The sequence below is a fragment of the Micropterus salmoides genome, unplaced genomic scaffold (assembly GCF_014851395.1).
Source record: "Micropterus salmoides isolate LMB-PRFRI ecotype aquatic unplaced genomic scaffold, ASM1485139v1 Ms_hic_scaffold_8, whole genome shotgun sequence".
NCBI classification, from domain to species: Eukaryota; Metazoa; Chordata; class Actinopteri; order Centrarchiformes; family Centrarchidae; genus Micropterus; species Micropterus salmoides.
Genome location: NW_024044570.1, coordinates 12,748,332 through 12,755,980, shown reverse-complemented (window position 1 = coordinate 12,755,980; position 7,649 = coordinate 12,748,332).

Below are 7,649 nucleotides of genomic sequence, written 5' to 3'. Positions count from 1 at the left end.
AGCCCTAAGCCCTCACGGACTTCCTGGGAATGCGCCTTAAAGTCTGTGAGTCTGTGAGTGTGGACATTGGGATTGGGCCCCAGTTATTCTGGGAACAATCTCTAAGTGACAGCTAGTCCCAATCAAGGAAATTGCAGTACTGGCCAATCCCAATCAAGACTGGGCAGCCAATTTCATGACGGACAACTTTGCACTCTAATGAGACGATGCATGCCAAAAACAACAGGTAAGCAGTTGGTTTTGGCATTAATTTTTGTGCTAAGCTTTTGGCATGCATCGTTCAGGTAAGCAGTGGCTCACCTGAACAATGCAGGAAACAATGCAAATATAAAACAGATCCTAAGGACAGTTATGTGTGTTGATATTACATCTTCAGTGAATAGTGTTGTTTTTTTGGACCCAGAACACCTGCTGCTAATTACTAAAAAAGTAGACTATAACAGTCTCTGGAGAAAAGCAATTTTTTGTCATTAGAAAACTGACAGAATCAAACAAACAGCAGCAGAAAACATGGAATAGAGAAAACAGTTCATGTCTGGCTCAGGGAAGAAACAAGAGTGTCTGTTGTTAGGACTTGGAGAGTCCATTGATTGTTGAGGGAGAACATTGCTGCTGCCGGGTTAATTTGATCCACATTTTGCAAGGGGGAGTGGGTGGTTGGCTGGAAGCTCTGCAGTCTTTTTGGGCTTTAGTACTGATGAGTAGGACAGCACCCCCAGCTCGTGCTGGCCAGACACAATCTGCAGGCCTTGGAAGAAGACAACATCAAATACTTCTACAGTATGGCGCAGAGCAGGATTTAGGTTTCCTCAATCACACATTGAAACTGTTATCCCAAGTCTGAAATTGGCCTTTGTAAGCTAGTCTGAGCTGTAAAAGTAACCTTTAAGCCTTCTATTTATATATCCCTCCTACATCAATATAAATTTTTGTCACACTGACAGACAATCATCGTCTATGGTCATTATTTCTGTTGGGAAGTTTTCTCAAAAAGAGCAAGATAATTATCCTTGGAAAGAACACAGGTCTCTTTTTGTTGTAATGCAATTTCCAGTTGTCTAAGTCAAAGGCGAGCAAGAACAGAGCTCAAATGTAATACTACAAGCAAAGGACAAACAACAATGAAGCACTTATGCAACAATTTAAATGCTTATGGTAGCTAATTGTCAGTCACACGCAAAGGCCAATACAGACAGTGTAATGAAAAAAAAAGTTCTTTTGAGATTTCAACGGCTGCACCCCTGACACTGATATGATCTGAGTTTCAAAGGGATTTTTTTAATGTCTTTCTGGTTCACTTTTTGACCCTTAAATAAAATCCAGCTGCTAGACCCTCTGAACTATTCCCTCCTCCCTCCATCTGCAGAAGGTGAGCCTGTTTGCCCCTGGAGGTGGGGGTTTATTGGTGGATATGGCATACCCAACTACACATTCAAAATGCCAAAGAACCCTAGAACCCTCCCCAATAACCCCATCCGGTCCTTTAGTGTGACCCCAACTCTATGCCTTGCAGATATGGAGGTCTGCATAATGTTGGAAGATGTAAGCTATTCTTTACATGTAGCATGAACAGACTTGAAAAGGGCCTCTCTGTTTGTAGCCCTCTCAAGCTACATTGGATAAAAGCCGTCACACTCAGGGGGATTTGGAACATGTAAGCTGAAAATTTACATGCGCTTCAAATCAGTTTATAACTCCTTAAGTCTCCTGAAAAATGGCTTTATATGAAGAAAGTAAGGGGATATTGTGCAAATTGAGCAAAAAGTGGTAGAGGATTTGATGAGGTTTGTGTTGCCTTGGCGCGTCTGGCTGCTGTTGCAGGCAGGATGTTCCACAGTGAAGGTTTAGGGTGGCTGTTGTAAACCGAGCTGCCCGTTCACTGCAGGAAAAATAAACAGTGGGCCGGGCCTGAAGAAAGTCCTGAGTAAAGTGGAGCGTGTTCCCTCGGTTAGCTGACACACTGTTTTAGAAATAACAGTCTGAGAGGCCGCTTTGACAAAGTTGCATGTGCACTTTAAAAAAAATCTTTATTCTTTGTCGCTGTCTTGGAGAGCACTCACACAGGTTCCTAACTCACATCTCTGTAGGACTCCTTTTCCTCTGTGCCGCTGTGATAACATTGTGACTGGATATGGAATGGAATAAACCACCCTCCTTTCCTGCTCAGCTTCCACTCCTCTATCATTCATCCTCCATTCAGCGGGCTCCCTCCACACAGCTCTCCATCCCTCTCCTGTCCAGATGACTATTTTTAGCGGCAGCACTGCTATTCTGGAATTTGTTGCTGACTGGCTGCTGCTGGGTGTCTGGGCGGCGAGCACTTCTGGAATGTCTGGCCCACTCTCAAACCACTCCAGAGTCCCAGTGCAGGGCGGACGGCTCGGGGCTCTGATTACAGCTTTAAGTCCGCTGTAGCTGTAGCTGTAGCTCTTCATCCAGCAGAAACACAAAGCTGTGCTGGAGCAAGAGGAGAAAAAGTTTCTCTGTCCTATACCATTAAGGTACTGACTAGGTATGACTGACTTTTGTCTGTATCTATTAATGTTGGTGTACTTGTATTCATTCATTTGGTCCTCACAAGGTAAACCAAAAAGATTCAGGGTTTCAGAGCTAATTCCCTTTCTTGCAGAGAGTTGAGAAGTTTAATACCACTCTCGTATGCTTTTGTTACATTTAAGGCTAACGCCAGAGCTTAAAGGAGGAAACAGCTAACCTTGCGCTGTCCAAAAGTCACAAATCCACCTACCAGCAAAAGATCTCTAAAAATTTAATCCATAAAAAAACTAGTAGTGAAAATGTTTTGTTTTATTAGGGGTTATCCGCAAGAATATTTCTTGGCTGGGACCAGTTGCAAGGCCATCATATATCACTTCATTATTAAACTGGTCCTGTATCATTATTTGACTCAAGTATTTGACTAACGGTCGAAGTCCTGCGTGCAAACGATTTGGGAAAACACAATTGTACCCATAGCTCAATTTCAAACCATGATTAAAATTTGATTGAATGAACCAGCGGTGACTCCAGGAAGTTACTGCTCCCAGCCAAGATAAGGGCTGGCATAAAACCCCAGGTAAAATGCAAAATTGTTTTTGCTTTTACACTAACCTTTGGACTGAGCCAGGCTAGCTGGTAACCTTGTTTCCAGTCTTTGTGCTAAGCTAAGCTAACTGGCTGCTATAGAAGAACCCACCACCAGAAAGCAAATAAACGAATATCCCATAATGCTGCTCTTTCTTTAAAGTAAGCAAATGAAATGAATGAAAGTCAATGCAATTCCTGCATTGCTTACATGTTCTGGTGTGTTTGTGTGTGTATGCGTGTGTGTGCTTGTGTGTGTGGTCCATGAAAAGAAAATAAGCAGCACTAATGGGAAGTTTTTCCTGTCTTGGATCAGGCTTTAGGGGTTTCAAAGCAAAATTGTTTGCAGTGGAAGGAACGCCGTCCAAGCCCACCTGTTGCTCATGATTGCAGAGATCCGCTTGAGCTGGGCCTTGTCAAGAGACATACTGCAGTATGCCACTCAATAACATCAATAGACCAGGCAGGCCCATTCATTCCACAAGATTACCCAAGCAGAGACGATGCACTACAGTGCAATAAGTACATTATAGGCTTGCCTGAACTGTTAAGCAATGGGAGAGATGCAGTCGGCAGTGCTGCTCACGTTTATCTATCACACAAACATTCAGACACGACAGAACCAGTTAGGACAATACTGTTGTTTGTCATTCCAGTGAATCATGGCTTGGTGTGTCTTCTCCCCCGCCAGGCCACAATCTGAATCCACAGGGTGAATTTTACATACATCTTCATCATATTGAATGAGATCAACTCTGCCTTTCCAAATGGTAATGAGAGTTCATCCGGTGAGGGAGTGGTTTCCCCCAGGCCAAGTGATTAGGACATGAACAAGAGGGTGTAAAAATAACACGACGGGACATGTCTTTTAAAACACGTATACATGCACCTTTTGCCTCTTCAGAAGCCAAGAGGTGGAAATGCTTCAATGGCATGTAACCCTTTCATTGTAAGTCAGTGAACTCTGCATCCTGCCAATCATTTAGCGACTGATAAGAATTTCCAGCTCAAAACATCTTGTTCTTGTTAACATTAGGATGCAAGTATGAAAAGTGAACAGTCAGCAGTGTGAGCATGGATGCAGCTAATTGGCCTTGGCTCCCACTAAGGGGATGTGGGTTTAGCTCTAGTATGGTGGGGCCGAGTCTAGGCCATGGAGAGGGAAGAGTGGAGACTGGGAGGAAGCCCATCAGACACTGTGGCCAAGCCGTCCAGCTAACTGGCCAGTCAGGTAATTAAACAGCATTCAGCAATCTGTATTAGAGCTGCTTCTCTCCAGAGTGTGAAAGGGCTGGGAAGCAAAGTCTTTCTTGGCTAAAGCTCAGAGATGTGCGGCCTGGCTGCTCTGGGACCCAATCCAGGGGCCGCAGGGTTTTAGCACTGCTGGTTTTAGCTCATCCTTCAATTTGGTTTTTGTTTCGGAGGCTTTTTCTTTTACCAACCCCCTCCCCAATTCAGTTCACCCGTAGCTTTAAGTAGAAATACAGCAGAAATAGCTGGATGGATGGATGTATCCCCCAGCTGGATAACATTCCTCTGGTTTCCACTTGTGTCTGCTTCTCCTTTTTTATGGGTCAGTGTTTCTGTGATTAAAGTTTCTTTTCCTTTTTCCCCTCCCTATGCTTTTCCACTCTTTCCATAGCTATTTTCCTCTGTCTTTTTTTGCCTGACTGTTCTTCATGTGAATTTAAATAGTCCCAAAAATTGACCAGGGAAACTCCCATCCATTTTTGTCAGTCTACAGACACTTCACCACCAAAACAAAAAGGAACCTCTTTTTTTTCATTTAGTCTAGCAGTTAAACTACTGGATTTGCAGATGTGTTGAAACAGCTCACAGCAAATACTATGTTGTCTCTGCTAAGTGTGCGGTGGTGTTGCAGACGACATGTTGTAACATCACTATAACACTTTCTCACATTCTGCCACCCTGTAACTCTTTACAGGTCCTTATCATCTATGCCAACTGACTGGCCATCCTCAAACTGACATTACAGTGATTGATATGCACATGGGTGTGGACTCCTTGTCCTGCTTCCTCTTCCTCCGCTGCTCTCCAAAACTGGCTGTTTCACACGGAGGGGGGCTTGATGGGACTCCAAATGTGAGATAGATGATTTTGGCTGTTCGAAGCTGTGACAAAACAGAAAATATCACGTCTTATTTGCACGTTAATAAATCCAGACAAGTAACCCAATTGCAGCAAAGTGCCCAGAAGCTGGATTAATGTATGACCAGAACAGCCAAACACACATTTAGTCTAGAAATTCTGATATAAAATGAGATTTGAACTCATCATCACAAAATCAGATTTTTCCTCTTTTTTTTCACATCCAGTCAAATTACCCTGTTAGACAGTAATGAAATTGGCCCAGTCTTGTGTTTTAGCAGCTTTTTTGGAAAAGTACACCCAGTCCATTACAATAATCTGCTCAGTACAACTACTGTACATATGACCACATATCACCAGGAATTATTTTTTTTAACTGACCTCTTTGAACCTTCGCCACATTCGGATAACTTGGTAGTGAAACCCCCATCTACATAAATCCCTGTCAGGGTGGTCCATCTACCGTTGTCTCTCTATAAGAGGAGGAGGAGGAGGAGGAAAAAAGCTTCCCAGCAGTATGTGGGGCCTGACATTCGCTATCCCATTACAGCCCACCTACGACACAGCCGCACACATAAAACAACATGAGACACAAGGTAATGAAGTGCTAACCACTGAGGTAATCACTCTCGGAGCAGCGACAGTTTACCCTTCCCTTCTTGCCCTTCTACCCATGTCTCTTCTTTTTTCAATCCTTCCATCCTCATGTGCGTTTACAATAGTATGTCACTGACAATGAGATTCCCACAGATAAATGAAAATGTGTTTTTATCCCAAGCACGCTTGTTGGAATGGAGAAAAATATGAGGAGGTTTTGTAGTTCTTCTCATGATGAGGGGATTAAAAGCAACCATGGGGGGAATGAATACACACTTCTTGGATTGATTTAAGGAAAGACAAACATCCTAGACAGATATCAAGGACAGTATTGCCTGCCAAGATTAGGGGTGGGAAAGTTCTTTTGGGAACGGTTGAGTTTCAAATAAAAAGTAAACGCTCTGTGACTACAGGTGAGTCCTGTTTGATCCTCACTTAGGGTGACATTTGGATGGGAGCGCTGTGCTTTTGCTCCCAGGCAAAGATACAAATCTCCCTTTGGCAGCTGCGGTTTGTTGGGGTGGGGGTTAGCTGTTGGGGTGTCTTGTCTTAACATGGTAGATAGGCTGGTGAGTCGTTTCTGAAAGACTCCCTTTATGAGTGATGGCCATCTGGACCATTTCTCAGTATGTGTGTGTGAGCATGTCTATGGTTTTCCTTTTTCCCCTCCTCTCTTTTTTCTTCCTTCTAAATAGCAGTGAAATGTTAAAAGAAAACAAATGAAAAGATAGCGCTTTGAAAATGGATCTGTCCCAGCAGCCCTCCACCTCCACCATCTCCTCTTCCTCCTGCTCCTCCTCCTACTCCTCCCCCTCAATTCTGACCCACTCCTCCCTCCACTTGTGCAGGCTTGACGAAAGAGTATACCTCTCTTCGTCGCACGCAACGAGGGGGAAGGGGAAGGAGGGCAGGGGAACAATTCAAAGAAAAAACCTGTGAAGAAATGGGGAAGGAATGATGGAGACAAGTGAGGAGGAGAGAGTGATGGTTAGAGGAAGATCCATTTGAAGAGGCTGATGATAAAAACTGTACAGCTAGAGAGCAGATAGCATTAATGAACTGAAAGAATAAATGGCAGACAAGTTGTATGTTGGGGAGAGGAGAAAGAAGAGGGTTCTTTGTGTTGGAAAGTTAAAGAATATTAAGGGGATCAAAATGGCTGAAGAACAACAAATGGGTGGAGGAGCTTTGAAAGGCATGGGGTTTACCAGAAAGAAGGTTTCACTCAGAAATTAGATGTCAAGAAAACAACAAAATTCCAGTTGTAATTGAGAATATACCAGTGAAAATATTAAATAAACTAAGCTAACAAGCTGCTGGAGGTAACCCCATATTTAACACAGAGACACGAGAGTGATATTGAACTTCGTCGTTGTCCAATATTGTCCAAAAGTCCAATATTCATAGCAGTGAATCACATGAATTATTGGAGCTTTAATATATTATAAACAAACGCTCAAACTATAAGATTTGAAGGGATGATTTGCACAATGCCATCCCTTTCATGCTGAATATTTTTCACATGCATTGTTTTTTTACACAACTCTTTGTTCAGAATCCAACTCTCAGCATCCCTTACAAAACAATTATTATGTGATTAGCAGGCAGCTGCCACAACTTGTTTCTCTGACCACTGAAACATTTTGCATCAAGACATTCAGGACCTGACAACATCAAAGACAGTAACAGACATACACACCTCCCACATGTCTCCTTCTCAAATCACAAATCTTTCATACACTAATGACATGCTATAATGGTGAGCCATGCGCTGAGAAGGGTGGGAAAGATTAGTGAACTGACAGACATTCCCAGCAGCTGATGTCAAAAAATATGCTCAATATGATGTTACGAACCAAAAT